Genomic DNA, 20417 nt, shown 5'->3' on the forward strand with positions numbered 1-20417 from the left:
GGTCGCCTCTACTCAACCACTACTTCAAGGGAACAAGGGAGACGGATGGCACTGTGAAACTGTCGCTCCTCATCTACTACGGTGGAGCCGAGATATACGACCTCTTCGAGACGCTCCCCAACACGGGGAGAGAAGATGACTACGATGTGGCGGTGGCCGCCCTCAACAGACACTTCGACCCGCAACTCAATCTCGATATCGAAAAGTTCAAATTCAGAAGGGCGTGGCAAACTGAGACGGAATCAGTCGACATGTTCTACGCACGCCTATGCCGGCTGGCCAGCACGTGCCCCTTCGCAGATCCGCGGGAAGAGATCCGTGATCAGATAAACCTTGGCTGCCGATCTAAACTGTTGAGAAAACTCATTCTCCGGCAACCGGGAATCTCGCTGGATGAGATCCTGGTCCTTGCCTGCTCCCATGAGCTGTCCGATGCCAGGGCGGAGGAAATGGAGGCCGCCCTACATGCACCAGTTGTCCCGTCGCAAGCACCCAAGGTCCCGGCCATCAAAGAAGAGAAGGTAGAGGCCATCCAGAGGCGACCACAGACATCACGCCCAGCGCCGAACGCAAGCCCGGGAAGCCAGTGTGGGTATTGCGGTGAAGATCACCCTGCGACGGCCATCTGCAGGGCAAAGGGGAAGACATGCTCTTGGTGCGGAAGACAAAATCACTATGCCCGAGTATGCCGTGGGGCGGTTTCGACCGACGATGTCAAGACCGCGGAACATGTCTCAGAGGGTCCAACAAATATCGCTGGTGGACCCGTCACCGGTTCCGGACGACCAACTGCAAGAAAGGCGCCCCATGTACGAGGACGAAGACGATGAAGAAGTGTTCGTAGTCTCCTATGTCAGCCTAACAGGAACTCGTCGGAGGCCACCTCCCATGTGCTCCGTGTCCATTGACGGTACGGACGTGCGAGCCCTCAGTGATACCAGTGCCTCGGTCAATGTCATGGTCTCCGATCAATATGACCGCCTGTCACCAAGACCTCATCTGGCACCGTCTACTGCCTGCATCTACACCTATGGAGGGACAGACCCGCTCCCTCTCAGGGGCGTCATCCAGGCCACGATTGTCAGCGGCAGCTACACCATGGAGGCGAGGTTCCATATCACTGATGGCAAAAAGGGGACTCTGCTGAGTTGTCACACTGCCTAAGACCTGGGGCTAGTTTTCTTTGCTAACCAAGTCCACGAATCTCATGAAGAAGCAATGCTAGAAGAGTTCCCAGAGCTTTTCAAAGGACTGGGGAAGCTAAAAGGCAAAAGGTTTAAGCTGCACATTGATCCGACCATACAGCCTGTGGCCCTCAGGCATCGACGCGTACCGTTCAACTTACGTCCGCAAGTAGAGGAGGAGCTGAGGAAGCTCGAAGAACTAGGAGTAATCGAAAAGATATCGGGACCCACACCATGGGTGTCCCCGCTGGTCGTGGCCCCCAAGCCCAAGCAGCCAGAAGCTATTTGACTCTGCGTCGATATGAGGTTACCCAACACTGCAGTAAGAAGGGAGAGCCACATCACCCCTACGATGGACGATATTGCGGCCGACTTGAACGGCGCGAAATGGTTTTCGAAACTGGACCTGAACGCTGGGGGTACCACCAGCTTGAGCTCGACCCTGAAAGTAGATACATCACCACGTTTTCAATGCACGTGGGGTTTTGCCGATATAAGAGGCTCAGTTTCGGAGTTTCCTCGGCCACTGAGGTCTTTCAGAACGCCATTCAGGAGACGCTGTCGGGGCTGCAAGGTCTAATTAATCTAAGCGACGACATCTTAGTTTACTCCAACACACTTGAGGAACATCATACCCACCTCCGCGCCACGCTGCGGAGACTGGTGGATTGTGGTTTGACTCTGCAGAAGGCCGAGTGTTCCTTTTACCAAGAGAGCGTGGATTTCTTTGGGTACACCTTCACCCAGTTAGGGCTGCTAGTTGACCAGAAGAAGGCCGAAGCGATCTGGACCACCAGCATGCGGTATGGCTACATATTGTGGGCGCTTCATCCTCAATCTGGCCGCCATATCTGAGCCACTACGCGCCCTCACACAACATGATCGGAAGTGGGACTGGACACCCGTGGCCAACAAAGCGTTCCAGGATGTCAAGGCAGGCCTGCTGGACAAAACGGTGATGGCATACTTCCATCCTTAATGCCCAATGGAACTGGTCGTTGACGCGAGCCCGGTGGGCTTCGGCGCAGTTCTTCTCCAGGAACACAGCCCTGATGTGTGGAAGCCAGTGGCCTACGCCAGCAAGGCACTTATCGACAAGGAGACCAGATACGCCCAAATCGAAAGGGAGGGGCTGGCGATCAAGTGGACGTGCCAGCACTTTCATCTGTATCTGTGTGGCCAAGAGTTCAGCGTTATGACTGATCACAAGCCGTTGCTCCGCTGTTTGCTGGCTCCTCCAGACTGGCCCCACAGAGGATTGAACGCTGTGCCGTACAGCTCCAAAGATACAACTTCAAGGTGGTGTTCTGCCCAGGGGCACACAACCCTGCCGACTACTTGTCCCGTCACCCGGAGTCCTCAACACTATCCGTGTCATCTGGGGACGTTGGCAACCCAGAGGCGTTCATACGCATGGTGTCACAGGGCGCATGTCCGAAAGCCATGTCACTCGATGAAATCAGCCACGCCACTTGAGAAGACCCCACGCTTGCCCAAGTTCCAGAAGCCCTGGAGAACAATGGATGGGCTCACTTCATGGACGGGGCTCGGGCTCTACGGCTGGAGGTTAGTCATGCACGTCAGCAGCTATGGCAAGTGAGAAGTGAGTTGAGCGTAGGAATGGAAGGAATGATTTTGAGAGGGCATCTCATTGTAATACCCGAAAAGCTCCAGAGGAGGATCCTCGCTTTGGCCCACATCGGCCACCAAGGAATAGCTAAGACCAAGGCCAGACTGCGGGATACGGTGTGGTTCCCGGCGATGGACTCCATGGTGGAGGAGATGGTAAGGCAGTGCCATGCCTGTACAATCACAAAAGGAGACCCTGCCCCGGCACCTGTGCTCACCGAAGAGCCAAGCAAGGCCCCGTGGACACACCTCAGTGTTGTTTTCCCGATGGACGACACATGCTGGTAATAGTCAATTCCTACTCAAAGTTTCCGATCGTTGAGGTGGTGGCCTTCACCGTGTTTCCACATGTGAAACGGGTCTTGGATCGGGTATTCGCGATGATGGGGTTACCCGAAGAAGTCAAGTGCCCCCCTTATCAGGGTAGAGAGTTTCAAGAGTACCTTGAGATCCGAGCAGTAAGACACCGAAAGATCACCCCACTGTGGCCTCAGGCAAATAGCGAAGTAGAAAGGCTCAGGAGAACCATCAACCGGGCGCTAGGTATCGCTGTGGATGGCGGCGAAGATCCAGAGACGGCCTTAGAGGAATTCCTGGGCGCATACCGTTGGACTCCCCATAGCACCACCAAGTGTGCCCCGGCTCATCTCCTGTTCAAACGTGCTCCACGAGATAGCATCCCGGCTGGCCCGGCGTGGGTACCTGTGGAGAGGGATGATGCCGCTGTTCAGGCACGGAGGGAGACCACGAATCGGAAGGCGAGGCCCGGAGGTCTCAGGAACCCCAGCTGAGAGTGGGGGACCGGGTCGTGATCAAAGACCGACACCCTGGATGAAAGTTCCGGACGCCCTATGAGCCTGAGGTATGGGAAGTGGTGAACGTCCAGGGCATCATGGTGACCGTCCGAAGAGGACAGCAGTCCGTCATGAGGAACGTGTCCAGCTTCAAGAGGACAGGGGGAACGGATGGATGTCCTGAGACAGGAGTGTGCCAAGACTCTCAACTGGTCTTCTTCCCCGCGAGGTCACCGGAAGTAGGAAGCTCAGAGTCAGAGCCGCCAAGGGCAGCGAGTTCAGGGAGTGCGGAGAATGCTAGACCGATGACTCCGGACACTGGCGCAGCGTCTGTGGAGGGCACCCCGGCTGGTGTGGAAATATCCCCTTCTTCCCGGAGCCAGAGGTATTGTCTCCGGCCGAATCCAGCGCCCAGCCAGAGTTTGAAAGACTTTGGGGCAGATTTATGAAGGCCTTGCGCCGCCGGTGCGTCATTTTTAACATGGGAAAAAGTGACGCACCGGCAGCGCAAGGCCTTCATACACCTGCCCCTTCGTCTATACCTCTCCGTGAACTGTACAGTTTCTGAATGTGCAGGACTAAAAGAAGGAAGGGATGTAGAGAGCCACCCGGCTTCTCCTGATAAGTGTATCTTTTTGCACCCATGCATCCCTACACCCCTCGGGGATAAATCAAGGGGCCGTAGACCGCTCGGGGTCTTCCGGCCAGCAACTAACCAGTGCCTCATGTGTCCTCATTACCGCGCTGCTGCGGCCTATATCCCCAGGCCCCGCCGCGCTACGCTGCCCATAATCATTATTATGGTTTTCTCCAAATTGATGGTTAATCCATTAGATCTGGTATAGACATGCAGTTTAACGAATAAGCATTGTAGCCCCACTATGTTTTATTTTAATTAAAAGAGCGTAATCTGTGTAGAGAAGGGAGCTGATCTGTTTTCCTCCGAAATTCAAGGCATGTGCGTTCACTTCCACTAGGTCCGTCAGCAGGTCGACCAAAAAGATGTTAAAAAAATACAGTGCTAAAACTAAGGGTGGGCTGAACTTACAGAATTTGGCTCAGTCGAATTCCACAGAGATACATAAAACCGCTGCAATTGTCCACTGAATTACTCCTTAAGGCAGAAATAGACACGTCGTACTGCTTGCACTGTGATTTAGCGGCAGGAGCATGTTCCATGCTAAAAAATATCAGCATGAACTGCACCCCACGTCATGCCAATGGATGCAGTAAGCAAGTTGATTTTGTTGCTGCTCAAGTACATTTTCTACTCGAGCAGCAGCCTTGTGAACGCCAATGGTACCAACCCCGCAACAAATTTCACCAGATGTCCTCCTAGTGACTGGAAGTCGCACTAAAGTATGGCAAATTTGCTTGCGCTCATCAATTTACCATCCTGGAGCAGGGTGTGAGAAAAAATTCAGCTACTCTGTGATTGGTGGAATTTGGCTGTAACTCCGTCTTGGAAGAGTAAGCAGAGCTGCCAAAACTCTGTTGTTTCCGCCAGCAGAACGAAATATTTTGACCACCCCTAGCTAAAACACAGCCTAGTTTAATACCTGTACATGTTTTTATTTTGCAGGTAAGTGCACTGCCATCTCCAGTTTTAACTTGGAGCCAAATATCCGAGTACAGTGCAAAAATGCACTTCAAGAAGGAAGGTGGGGTGTTTCTTGATGCTAGTTCCCACCATAGGATGTTTCTGTAAACAGAACATAATGCAGCTTTGAAACATACAAACCAAAAGTACACCAAATATTTTGTTTTAATTGCTCTGTTCATCAATATGGCCAGGACCAGGATATTTGCAGTGGCCCCAATCCCCTGTCTAAACCCCATTTGATATGGAGGGCTGATCCGATGCTTGTTTGTCTCTGACTCCAGCGCTCTTAAAAGTTGGCCAGCATTGTATTTGGCCTTATTATCTAACAGAGCGATTAAGAGGTAGTTGCCCGGATCTGCAGTTTTACCTCCTTTATAGATAGGATGGATTATAGCTCCTTTCCATGAACTGGAATCTGATATGTGGTGACACAATGGTTGTATGCCGGAGTTAGTATTTCAGCCCAGAACTTGGGGTTAGCTCTGAATAGTTGCCGGGGTATACTGCTTGGGTACAGAGCCCCGTCTTGTCGACCCCTGTATATCAACTCAAAGACCTATTTATTAGTGAAGTTTAAATTCACCATACTCACTGTACAGGTGAGTTTCGCTATCCATGGTGATACTTGTTCTTTAACATGCTTTCTTTCCTCTTTAGAAGAGGCTAATTCCCACTTACTCACTATGTTGGGAGACATTGGTGGTATTTTGAGGGCCGTTTGGGACTCAATAACGTAGTCACCCCATTGTTCTGCTGCAATGTTTGCATTAGTAGCTACAGGGCATCCCTGGTCGCTCGTGTTTTCCATTGTCCAGATTTGTTTCATATTCTTGACTTACTGGCATATAGAAGACGCACCCAGAAGTTGTCATTTGCTTCACGTTTTACTGGTTATTAAGAGTTCTTGTGTAGGTCTGCAATTTCTCATCTGGGACCGGCCTCAGCTGGGTTTGTCTGAAAATTCGTAGCTGTTAGAGGAGTTCTTTTTTTAATGGCCCTAAGGGATGAGGGGAGATGGCGTGGGGGCTTTCTATTTTTTGTCAGGGAGTGGGCCCTTCTTGTTTTTTATTAAACTCTTCTATTAATTTCCCTAATTTTTAAGAGACGCAGCTCCATTTTGGCCATAGTTTCAATTATCAGGCGACAGCACCCCCCTACATCTTTGGCTGTTGTACCATTCCAATTTAGGGCCTCAACAAGATGTCAGTTGCAAAGTCTCCGAATGGCATTCAGATTTTCCTAACCCATGTTGGAACCCATGTTTTCGACCGACTCAGGAACATTTCCGACCGACTGATTATGATAGGAGATAACCATTCGGTCTTTCTGACTCGGTTCCACCGGCATTCAAGACTGTGAGTCGGTCGGAGCCGAATTGTACATCTCTATGGAACACATTTCCGACCGACGTATTACGATGATGGATTTCGACAGCCTTTCCGAATCTGTCTGTCCGACATGGAACGGCTGTCGGAAACTGACTTTGGGGGCCCGTAGCAGGCCCCCCCTTCACCCAGAGGCCTCCAGTTGGGGCTTGTGGGGGTACCCATCAGACCCCTCTTTACAACCATGCACAGTGTGGCAGGCACCATGGGGTGCCTTTGGCAGGGTTCAAGGTGGTAACCCTTTTGTTCAATGGGGGCCTGTGTTGATGGTCAGAACACACGCTCCCATTGAAGTCAATGGGAGTCCTACGGAACGGTTCGGAAACATCGTAATCGGTCGGTCAGACTCGCCGAACCCAAGTCAGTCAGAAACGATTCCGAAAAGTAATCGGTCGGATCCGACCAACATCGTAATGAGACCCTTAAACTCTTCATGATTTCTGTTACAGATGCTGCCTCTATGTCCACACATTTAACATGCAGTAGACCTTTGTTATGTAATTGCAAAACCAGTTCATAATGATTACTTTTGGAGTGATACTCGCTCTTAAATGATTCTAAGTATCTGAACAGTGCAAGGCTCATGGAGGTATAATCTAGAGTGGCCTAGGTTTCGCAGAAGTGTGCGTGGACGCTGGTGGTTGGTCCTCTTTTACCCTTTTGTTCACTAAACAAAGACCGGAATGTGGGCATACACTCACTATTTTCTCTCCAAGCCGATCACGTCTTTTAGGGGCTGGTTTGAAATGATGGGGTATGTTCTAATATTCGTTCTGTAAAAACACAATGTCCTCTTCAAATCTGTTATCTTAGAGGTTCAAATTAAAATTGCCTGTTTCTGTCATTTGTGAGCCTACATACTTTTGGCTTAAGACTGCTAATACAATTTCAAGTTTTACTATGATCACTTGTATCAGGTGTTTGTGGTGGTGCATATAGAGGTTAATAATTATAAAGGATTCTTTCCAATCATGTGATCGGTTGTCTACAAGAACTGCCAAGAACCACAGTTCTTTTACCTCAATTGCCTCTGTTTTCCAATCTAGATTTGATGATATGTAGATCACCAGACCACCTTTTGGTCTTCCCTTTGTCTTCGTTTTTTGTTGCGGCTGCATAGCACTCTAGGTACCCAATTAAGAATGTGGGGATCAAACTCCATGTTTCTCACATTCGAAGAGCACACCTTAAGGCTAGTAACTGGATGTGGAGATAATTTGACTGGGAGTCAATTTCCAGGTCGGTTGCTTAATGCGGTAGACAACCATGACCAATCCAACTCTTTGTTGCTGGAATTGTCCGTTGTAATTTGCTTCCCTGGTAGATCTTAGTGTCTTGTGAAACAAAGGACCTATTCATGTTGAACCTTCTCTGATTGCTGCTGCGTCATGTGTTTCTCAGGTTAGAATGAGTCATCTTGGGGCGGCTTCTATTAAGATGGTATTGCATATGTCCGTCACATAACAGCTCTGGGTATGCATCTGGTAAAAGTCTTATGATTTTCCTGCTCCAGTACCTTGAAAGATTATTTTTCTTGACACACTTGGTCTTCATGGTCTGCCGTAGACCATGTTATTAACTCAGGCTCCTTTAGCTGTGAGCCTTGAAGTACTTAAAAGCTTTAATGTCAGCACTAATTAAATGCACTAAAGGAGCATGGCTCTCTAAGCGCTTCACCATATTGCCCTTGTTTAAGTAGTCATGTGGACCTCTTCAAACGTTATTGGGGTAAAATAATAGATTGTTGCCATGTACTGTCACCAATGTTTTTAACAGGGGAATCACAGTGGTTAGAATCACAATTTGCCTTGGCTACCAGGGGTGGGGTGTTCAAACTTTGGACCCTTTGCACATGCTGCCTGCTGTCTCTGGAGTAACAATGGGTGTGGTCCCCCTATACTGGGGCGGTGTGAACCTTTGGATTTGTTGCTGTTTGTATGGGTTGATTGTTTATCACGGTAAACCACATATCTCCAGGGCCTTCATAGCAGTGTTCTCCAGATACATGGTTGATTTGTGACACATAATTCTCAGTCATAGAGGTAGGTCCTGGCACGTTGAGGTTATCATTTCTGGCAGGAACCAAAGCTACTGTCTCCTTATGTACTGATCGTTCCTGATTGGCCCAGACTGATACTTCATAATTTGTGTCTTGTGCTGTATTGAGAACTTTTCCTGGAGCCCTTCCTACTGTGTTGCCGATTGGTGCATTGAGGCATGTCAGTGGTCTAGCCCTCACATCATATTAACTCCCATGGGATGGAGGAACACCCTAGTTTATGCTTGTGCCAGCAGGGTGCACTTTGAGTTTTTATGCTGAGGACATAGCTTGTCAATTGTTGCTTTCCTTGTAATAACAGAACATTCTGGTTGTTGCTTATAGTAGCAGTACACTTTGTATTTCCTGTGATTTGATCATTTACCGGAGTTGAGAGAAAAGGTGTGTCCATATGGTCTGCCTTCTTTTTCCTGCGTTTCTCAATCTTTTGTGCTCACGATTCAAAAAGTGTTTCCTTTGGCTGATGGACACAGTTTCAGGCTTTGGTTGCTCTCCACTTTGCATGCTATCATCCTACAATGTTGATAGTTGATTCTCCACATCATGTATTTCCTAATGTGACTTTGGCAGAGAATATAAGTTGTTTGTTATATTATTAAAAACTTCAGGGCTCCCAGGGACCAGTTGTGAGTGAATTTCAACTGTGCACGTTACATCTAAACCATACATGGTTTGTAGTTCAAGTTCAAGTTCAAAGTTTATTGTTTGATTACTTAAAATCATTACAATTTACAAAAGGATAAAATATCATAAAATGCTCAACGAAAATTGTCACTGAACCATAACAATCATGTTCAACCAAGTTCACGAGGCGGTGCCAGACAACATATGAATAATAAAAAAACATACATGGTTTGTAGATCACTATGGGGCTGTTTTGTGGGTGCTTCTTCGTAGTTGTTACACTACTGGGGGCCTTGAAGTACCAAGGGACCAATTGTGTTTTGGGTAGCAGCTATGCACCTTATCGGTGCACTGAGCGTGGATAGTGAGACTGTGCAAAGTCCTGGTTTCATGAGCTCCTCATTTGTGAACTGTAAGTTATCCAAATTTGTCACTGGAGGGCCTTCATTAGCTCTCCCGCTATCAGAAATACCCAGGGCTTGCTGTTTTATAACTGTGCTAAGTGACAATAGACTTCCGGCAATGTAGAAAGTTTGTCATTAATTGGAGAGCAGGCACTCGGGCCTGCCCTGGCATTATCGGTGTCAGCGTTGAAGGGGTGCATTACCTGAACCCACACCATGAGGTTATTAAGTGACCCATTCTTCTCAAGCTCTCCGTCTGTGAGGCTAATTTTCCTGATTATTGGTTTCATAGAAGGGTCAGTATGAAAAAGGTGGCTGTGTGATTAAAGTTGAACATGAGGAGCCTGAGCTAGGGCTCAGGCCCACCGGGCAGCTTAGTAACTTTAGTTCTATCCATGTATCAGGGGTTTGGAGATTGAAGCCGAACCATTTGATTGCAGGTTTGTTGGTGGCTGGACTGCCCTTCATTGCTCCTGGTAAGTTGTTTTAATTGGATGTCTATCTATAAGTCCAGTCGTGTGCGAAGTGGTGTGAGTAGTGGCATACAAACTCATCTCAGCCTGCGCTGCCTGCTCAACTTGCGCCACTATCTTGTGGTATTTTTATTCAGAACCACACACACTTTAACTAGAAGTAGTCAACTGGCCATTTTCTTTGAGATTCCTTTTCCAGTAATTAAACCTATGGTTTCGCTGCCTGATGCTGGATTAGGATGGGAACCATGTAACAATATAAATAATCTAAGGATAGTTGGGATCTGTGCGTTCCCCTCGTTCACCTTTGGCTCCAGTTTTGATTAAGCTTTTTGTGGGTCCCGCCAATGATGTTAGTTTGTGAGTTTGACTGTTAGTCCATTTTAGGGCCCCAGATGTTTTTTGTCTCCCTTTCATTTGTCATTCAAGACAGGGAGGCTTACTTGTTAGCGTTGGGTGACATTCTGAGGTTTCCGCCTACTGCAAGAGTTGGCTGCTCCCCCTTGGAGGGACACAGATGCACAAGGTCATAAACCAGGGCGGAGCCAGGGGAGTGCCGGAGGGTGGGGGGGGAAGTACACAGGTCGCAAGCTGCACGCCACCTGGGCCAGCCACTTCCATGCTCACTCAGCACTCTGACCTTCTGATGTGGGAATGGTCTAACACCCCCTATGGCATTCTAGAAATTGATGGACCGGTTTATCTGTCATTTTTCCCACCTAGCTGGGCTTCCAGTTTGGAACAAATGACTGTGGCTAGAGTGAGTGCTCCTGCAAACCAAGTCCAATATTCCTTATTCTTCAGCATCATTGAAGGTATAGGCAGCAGCACATTAACACTGCAAGCTCTTCTATGCTTAGGTTTATTTCGACTTTATTTTGATTGACATTTCTCATAGACGCCATCCCTTGTGCTTTACGAGAGTCCAGGCCACATTTTGCGGACTGCCAGACGAGTGCGAGGAGCTGAGGAGCTGAGGGCTGAGGGCTGAATGGGGCAGCGAGCTGGGTGCGGTCGGGCGTGAGCGCTGCGAGAACGAGCCGTGCTGAGCGCTGGGAGAACAACGCCGCCGCCACCCCCGCCCTCGCTGGTGGGGATAGAGACCCGAGATTCGAGATTAGCAGAGAGGGGCAGCTGTCAGCCGGACTGGGACCAGGACCAGGACCAGGGGTCAGGAGACCGGGGCCGGAACTGGGACGTGCAGGTACTTTGCTAGGCTTCTTGCTCGGCTCCCTCCCCGCCTCCTGCCTGCCTTGCCTGCCTGGCCCCCCCACTACCCCCCACCACTGAGGTGCATCAATCCTCTTTGGCAGACAGCAGTTGGAGGTGGGCTGTGTGACAGCCACAGTCACCGGTATCGGCCAGCGGCAGATGCTTTTCCTGACACCACCGACCCCAGTATCCTTGCAACGGAGCTGCCTATAGCCGGGAGCTGTGGAGTCGAGACCACAGCGGATTGTTCTGGATTGTGCTCCGGACTTTGGGCTGGACTTTGGGCTTTGGGTTGTGGTATTGGTGCTTGTAGCAGTCTGAAAAGCAGCTTGTAAGCCAGCTCTTCAAGAAACCCAAAGTACTTGTAGGGTCCAGGCATTACTGCGACACCAGGAGCTACAGGGGGGCGAAAACAGTCACCGAGGCCAGGTAAGGCCAGGTGAGAAACCGGAGACAACCAGTACGGAAAAAGTTATGAGGGCACATTTTAAACTGTAGTTTCGGCCGCCGAGCCACGCAGCAATAAGGTAGGGCAGTCGAGCGAGGGGGGGAGAGACGTCCTGGGACTTGGGACCTGAGATTTGGGTCTGCTTCCCCCTGCTTCCCTCTGCTCCCTTCCCCCTGAATTTTCGGGACCTGAAAATCTTGAGGCCACCCACTGAGCCTTGCTGCAAAATCTGAAAAACCCTGTACAGGGTGACCCATATTAAACATCCTGGTTAAACCAACGGTCAACTAAGCATGAGGTCAGGGAAAAAAAGGGTGCACCCTGAGATCAAGCCAAAAATCAAGGCTAAGGCAAAGCAGAAAGCAGACGCTACCACTATCAAAGTGGACAATGGAAGTGAACCTAGGGGATGCCAGGACCCATCCCTGGGAGAAAGAGGAGGGGGTAGCGGCCAGGCCTTACTGGCTGTGAATTCTTGTCCCGATCTCAGACAACCTAAAATTACATCAAAATTTTACTATCTGAAGGATCCACTGTCGACCATTTTCTCGACCAGCTTCCCTCTGCTCCCTTCCCCCTGAATTTTCGGGACCTGAAAATCTTGAGGCCACCCACTGAGCCTTGCTGCAAAATCTGAAAAACCCTGTACAGGGTGACCCATATTAAACATCCTGGTTAAACCAACGGTCAACTAAGCATGAGGTCAGGGAAAAAAAGGGTGCACCCTGAGATCAAGCCGAAAATCAAGGCTAAGGCAAAGCAGAAAGCAGACGCTACCACTATCAAAGTGGACAATGGAAGTGAACCTAGGGGATGCCAGGACCCATCCCTGGGAGAAAGAGGAGGGGGTAGCGGCCAGGCCTTACTGGCTGTGAATTCTTGTCCCGATCTCAGACAACCTAAAATTACATCAAAATTTTACTATCTGAAGGATCCACTGTCGACCATTTTCTCGACCAGCGGCAAAATCCTGGGTCTCCAGGACTCACTTCTCCCGCTATCCCCGCAATCTTCTTGCGAACTGCAAAAAGTCCAATCCTTGGGTCAATCAAGTGGGCCTACGAACCACGCTGCAACACCAGGTGGCCAACCTGCTTAAGTCCATCCGTAGAGAGATCACTAGGGCCTAAGGGCTTAAGGGCGAAGGGTGAAGGCGAAGGGGAAGGCAAGCCCACGGTTGTGGCTGTTCGTAGTCCATCAGCCCCGAGGTCAGGCGACGGTGGTGCTTCATGTGAGCCATATCTATCTTTCTTTCCTATGCACATCAATTCTTTATCGTCACCAACTAGTTTAACTCTACCGTTACCGGCAATAAGGCAGAATCCAAACTACTCTTCTTTGAATAACCATACAACCTGCAGTGGGAAGAACCTCTCTCAATGGCAAGAAACCTTAAGCTGTGAAAACCCGGATAACTCAGTCAATCAAAACAACTCGCCGACCACAGACAAAAGTACTAAAGGTAAAGCGAATAGTTCTAAATCGGAAGCGTCGCCAACTGAGGATGGGGTAAACACGCTAAATCTTGGGAGTGACGGCCCCACCAATTTAACTTATCGGGGCTCACAGGAGTGGGCCGACCTTGTTGCCTCATACATTCCGTCAACTCAGGCCAAAACCTCCCCACTCAAAGAAGAATCAATTAACAAAATTCAGCAACCAAAAGGGGCTTTGATCGCGAGGTCACTCCCACAAGCTCAATTACTTTACCAAATTCCTCACTCTCGTCAACACCTTACAAACTGCCAAGTCAAAACAGCCTTTCACCTGGGACTCATGCTACGGACGTGGCAAACACGTGGGACATCTTGCTAAACACCATGCAACGAACCGTCGATACTCTTCATTTCCAATCCAACAAAATGGACCTGCATCTGACTTTGCTTGATACCTTGGCTGTCTTTGTTGGACGAATAGACGAGAAACTTGGTCACCTCAACTCATTAATTAGCAGAGCCCAGCAAGAGGCAACACTGGCATGCAGTTGTGGTCCCATCATCGATAAACTGTCAGCTCTCCCTGAAATAGTATCCTCGCTGATAGAAGGGCTGCCAAAAGGGCCTAAATTTAGGCACCAGGACACGACCACCGACGACATATCCTTCCTCGCATCATCAAAAGGAGGTTCCATCTCAGCCAGCACCGATGACAAGGGCACACTGATGCCATCAGACGGAAGCCAGGAGTCGTAAGCAGGCTATGGGACAACAAACTCTCTTCTACCGTTTAAGAGCAATACGCCAGCGCTGAATGCGAAAGGGCGGCGGCAGCAAAAGAGAAAAGGTCGGAACAAACTTACAACCACAAGTATGCCAGAAGTTTATCCATTGTTCCAAGTGGTAAACAGACAGGGGCAGCAAGACTCTGACTTGAGAATAGGAGCAGACGCAAGTAAAGAGCAAAGCGCAACGAGGCACAGTTCCCCCTTAAAAGAGGAAGATGTAGCTTCTCCCATAGGGGCACCAAAAAAGGAGGTATCAACGGCTCTGCCCGGCAGCGACACCAGGAACCATCACACAAAGGAAGACACGGGCCTTGATAAGGAAAACAACACCAGCCCCTTCAAAGTGCCGGCAATACTAGGAAAAAGGGGGGCACCGTCAAACAACAACTTGGCCTCGGCACAAGAAGGATCTAATATCAACAACTGTAAGGGAGCAAGAGCTCAAGATCAGACGGAAAATGGGCCCCCGTGCCCCCAAACCCAGTTATATTCCATCTCCTTCCATTTTTAAGAATTTGTCTCTAGCTGGCACCAGTACAGGAAGCGCTTCGCAGTCTGATAATAATGACTTAAGGAACCAAATCTATATCCACCAGTCAACAGCTCAATCGAACGACACAAACAGGACCGCTACTAGTATTCTTTTTACTCCGGAGTATGAATCAAAGGGCCCATTTCATATTCTGAATAGAGGCAATCTACTACGGCTGCTTAGAAACATTCCAGCATTAAACAATATATCCTCAGCTGACCTTCTTTCCATAGAATTCATAAAATCTGAAAGGCCGCACGGCAACGAAGCCACAAAAGCAACATGGGCTTCGTCCGCAATCACAAACAAAATCTTGGAAGAGCAAAATCTCCTTAAAACATGGGGGATCAAATCTGCCATGTACCATAACATACGATACCCGTTGCCCCTGCTGGAGAGACCTAAGCAGGGAGTAACCACAACAACCTCGGGAACAAGATCGGTGCTGAGGGGTGCACTGGGCCGATCCCCGACAACTACGCAGGTGACTACAACTAAAAACAGCTCAATGAATACAAATTCTTATAACACGTTAGAACATCGGCTTTACAGAATCTGTAACACATCAAGCAACAAACAATGACAAGGAAACTCAATGGAGTCATGCAGGCGCTCGGTGGCCCCATATTTGCAACTATGTTCATGGAACATAAATGGCCTCAATAACAAAGTAGTTGACAACGACTTCCTAAACTATGTGAAAGCATTCAACATCATTTTCCTCCAGGAAACATGGCTAGAGGAGCCGGTACATATAGAGGGCTATACCTGCCACCATTCTCCAGCAACAAGGAAAAGCAAGTTCGGACGGTTGGCAGGCGGTCTGGCAACATACATTAAAATCTGAACTGTTGGCAATGTGCGGGGACTCAATACCAATTCACCTGCCATAAACTCAGTTGAGATCGCCCTAAACCTTGGGGGGAAAAAGAAAGAGATTCAGCTGAGTAACACCTATATTAACCCCAAAAAGGAAGAAAGTAGAGGCAAAGAGCCTAATGGACCATCTGCATCATGTTATGACTTTTCAAACTTCCCCAAGTGTAATTCTATCCGGAGACTTCAACCAATGCATTTTGGGGTCATCCTTGAACTGCGACACTCAGGCACAGTCATACCATTGGAATATCCCACTCCAAATATTTAGCAGGCAAGGCAAAACCCCCAAGGTTGCGAAGGAGCTGCTGGAAGACCTGGAACACACAGGCCTGAGGGTTCTAAATGGAAGATTTTCTGATGATTCTCCATCTGTGGCATCGTTCAACTCAGGCAACGCAACCTCTACAATTGATTACACGCTGGTCTCCCTTCCTCTATTTCATTACGTGCTGGGCTTTTACTTAGGGGATAAGGGAGACAGTGACCACCGTCCTCAAGAAGTCTTCCTCTGTGCCTTGGCGGACGTAATTTCTTCCAACCCAGCTGGACCACACGCCAGCCATACCATAAACCTCAGTCGAATAAAAACCTCTGTCGCCAATACGGCGGAGGTTCTACAAGCAGCAAAACTCCAATTAAACAGTCTACACTATCCCTCAGGTAACCCAGCAGAAGACTGGGAAAAATTTACGGTCAATTTTGCAAAAGCATATTCTACAAATGTACGGCATTTGCCATCTCTAGCTTCGGGGTTCTAAGGAAGATGTCAAGTGCCCAGAAATCAGCCCAAAATATTCACAAAAAAGCAATCAATAAATCATTAAGATTGCTGAGAAAAAGCCCAGGGGATGGGGAATCCCTTGCACAGCTTTACAAGCATCGGGCGGACCTAAAAAAACTGAACTGGCCAGTAAAAAAATCCAATGAAGAGGACTTCTGGGCGAAACTGTACCACAATTCTACTGAGAACAACAGCGCCCAATTTTGGGCTACAATAAATAAAATGTTAAACCCGAAGAATAGCGGAATAACATCTTACATAGCTAAATCCTCTTGAGACTCTTTCCTTGTTATTCATTTCAACCAACAGGCCGCTCCAACATGTATGAACCAGGTCATTCCAGTGGGCCAACAGCCACAAACAACCCCGCCATGGACAGAAGCTGAAGTCGGAACCGTGGCAGATCTACTAAAGAAATTAATCTCTAAGGGAAGGAAAGATGGCGCAGCAGGGCCAAATGAAATTCCCCCGGCCATTTTCAAATTGGAGCCGGAGTATTGGGCAGAAACGCTGACCCCTCTATATATGTCTGTCAGCCGATCTGGATGCCTTCCTGCCTCTTGGAGAGGCACAATTATTTCACCTATTTATAAGGCGGGCGACAGAACCTTGCCAAAAAACTACCGCCTGATAGCACTCCTAGACATCGAGGCCAAATACTTCGCGGGGCTCCTACTGGCCGAGCTACGTGAATGGGCCAAAACCCGCAACCTAATTCCATCAAGCCAAACGGGATTCTGCGAAGCCACGGGAACAACCACAAACCTGCTCGCAATCTCACAACTTATTGACAAGGCAAGGGTGTCTAAACAAGCTTTACACCTTTGCTTTGTGGATTTTAAGGCGGCCTTCGACAATGTCAACCGGGCCAACCTTTGGAGAAAACTGGCCTCTTGGGGGATCCCGGGACCGTTGTTAAATCTACTGATTGAACTGCACACCAACACGTGGGTTCAGGTAAAGCTCGGTAATGGCACACATCTCTCTGGGCGAATTCCGACCACAAAAAGCCTAAAGCAAGGCTGCGTTTTAGCGCCGACCCTTTTTAACTTATTTACAGCCGAACTGCTACCTGTCCTAGAAGCTTGTAATGTGCACGCCCCACGATTGGGGGGCAAAGCGCTGCCTAGCATATCCTATGCTGACGACGTGATCCTGGTGAGCCACGCAAAAGTAGGTCTGCAAAATCTGGTCAACACGCTACATGGATTTGCTGAATCTAACCTACTAGAAGTAAACACCAACAAGACCAAAGTTCTGTCTATAACTAGGAACAAACAACAACATACCTGGTTCCTTGGAACAAAGGCTCTTGCAAATTGTTCGGAATATAAATATCTCAGAATCTTGGTTGACAAAGGAGGTTGCTTCTCAAACCAACTAGAGGCAATCAAGAGGAAAGGGATGCTGGCAGCAACCACACTCAAACAGCTAAAGGCAAACTTGAATGGCCCTACCTTATTGCCGCTGCTTCGCGTGGCGCAAGTTAAAATAGAGTCATCCTTGACTTATGGCAGTGAGGCTCTAAGAGGCAAAGACGCGGAATTACTGGACATAACCATTGCAAGGGCCTATCGATTTCTTTTTAACCTGCCAACTTACACCTCACATGCCCAGATCCGATTAGAATTTGGGTTGACCAGCCAACTGCTCGCAAGAAGAGGGTCTTACATAAAGTGTTGGCATAAAATGAAGAACGCACCAGAAACTACATTGAACCATCAGCTCTGGCAAGATTTAAGCAACTCCTCCTCTAAAATGCCGGCAAAATCATATTTGGAGGAGTCTTTGACTGTGACAAGTCTGAAAGATTTATGGGAAACTCCACTACCACAGAGCATAAAAAGACAATCGCATGTGGAAGATAAATCTACCTTTTCCCGCAGGAGACACGCCTGGATGACTCTGTGCACATACAAACTGCCGGGCCTGCAGGCATACTTTGGTCTTGGGTACAGCAGGAAAACGAAAGAAGCCTTTTTAAAGCACAGGTTAGGAATTCTACCATCCCTACCTCATCTACAACCGTGGCTGAGAAGGGCTTGCGGAACATAATGTAGGCTGTGCGGTGCTGAGAAAGAAGACCTCGAACATCTGCTATGCACCTGCCCGATGCTGAAAGAGGAAAGGGTCGCCTTGTTAAAAACTGCTTTTAACGAACACAATATCCGCACACGCAGACAGGCAGTCCTGGCCTGCTTCGATCCGGGCTTTCCGCCATTAAATGGGAAGTTAGTGAAATTTTTTAAATTACTTGAGCGGAAAGTAACAAGTTCATGAACTTGGCCCTGACAAGATCGATTGAACTTTGCCCAAGACAAGATGAAATGACCAACGCTCATTTCCCACATCATACCGTTTTTAGCATCAATTTGATTAATAACTAATGTCCTACTGGTTTTTTATAAACAACTTTTGCTCTTATAATCTTTTATATGATGATATGTGTTTTAATGTTTTTTTTGGTAATGGTTTTTATTAACCTGAGACAAATAAAGAATATATAGATTGACATTTCTCAGATTTTAGAGCTTAACATATTTTGTAATAAGAGAGAAGACAGCAAAATAGTTAGCTTGATTCCTATTTATCCACAGAAACTCAAGGAAGGTGACCTCAATTGTAACAATTTTTTCACAATGCTGGATGTTTTCAAGTCAATCTCTCCATTGCGCTGCCAACTCCAATTATTCACTGTTTGCCATTTTTCACCTGCTCTGTACTGCTGTTAATAGTATTGCTTGTTGTGGTCCAAAAACTGCAGTGCTATCCCCATAATCTTGAAACAAAAGACACTTAGGGGCAGCTTTATGGGTATTTGGCATAGGGCATTGCAGCAAGTTACCTTACTGAGATTCCCCACAGGATTTTTTTTTTGCAGGAATGAGCACCTTCCTACACAAAAGCAATCCTGGGGTGCTTTCTCCTCATTCTGTGTGTGCTGCAGAATGCAGCACACATAGAAATAGGAAAGTACGAGAAGAAATACAGTTATTTCTCCTTGTTGCACCTCCCCTGGGGAGGCGTAAGGTTTTGCTGCATCCCAGGTTTACATGGTCGTGTATGACACTTCTCTGTCATAACAGAGGCCATTTCCTATCCCTTGCAGAATTATCAAACGTTGCCTTAGGGCCTAGTATGCACTACTCTTAGAAACGTTCAAACATTCTAGGATGGACCTAATTGGACCAAGTACCTTGTTGCTTTTAAAAGCAAGAATTGTTTTCACTATGTTTGTGTCTGCAAACAACCTGGTCACTGTTAGGCCCTTGCTCTAGTATACTCATCTGTAAAGGCGATCAAGCTGTAATTGAAAACACAAGGGGTCTTTACTACTCACAGCACCAGCTGCTCAGTCTGCAGTGAGGAATCTGCTTCACTAGACTCGTAGGGTATATGTGGATGAGCTAGAAAGGTCTAAACCAATGGAGAGAGAGAGGCGCTCGAGTCTAGGTGCAACATAACTGCCACAGTTGCACTAATAACTCAGTAATAAATACATATATTGAACGTATATTTACAGTGTAAAAGGACCATCCCATAATATGTAGCAAACTCAGTTTGACTGTGACAATAAATGCAGATATTTAATAATGCTGAGCAAAGCTATTTCCCTTGTGGCTCACCTGTTGCTCCGATAGGTAGTGCTGGTGACAAACCAGGTTATACCAGGAGACTTTTCCCAAGAATCAGCAGAGGCTGGTGGTGAGAATGACTTCCGATAAATTCAGGTGTAGAAGGGTGAAAACGTACAGATGCTCCTCCTTCCTGATAGGTGATGCAGGTAGAAGAATAAACACAAATGACAAGAGGTGAAAACTAAATCAAGGTCCAAGGAAAGAAAATACGGTAAGCTAACTCAGTATACAGATACCTTACAACCAATAGGTGGCAAGGCAACTTGTTCCCACTGTTCTACTACTTAAATACTCCTGGATATAATCCTTTCTCTGATCTCTTCTGATTTGTCTTTCTTCTCCCACTGACCAGGAAAACCACCCCCTGTATTTCAGCCCCGGCTCCCACTGTCTGGCCTTCCACAGTCTTCAGGACTCTGATCTTGTCCTGACTTGTGGCAAGCCATAACACCCCTTGAAGGTCTGTTTGGTCTGAGAGAAGACCTTTTCTGTTTTTAGGGGCTACAACAGTTTCAAGGAGGGATATAAAAACCTGCCCTCCTTACCAT

The sequence above is a fragment of the Lissotriton helveticus genome, chromosome 8 (genome assembly GCF_964261635.1).
Source record: "Lissotriton helveticus chromosome 8, aLisHel1.1, whole genome shotgun sequence".
NCBI lineage: Eukaryota > Metazoa > Chordata > Amphibia > Caudata > Salamandridae > Lissotriton > Lissotriton helveticus.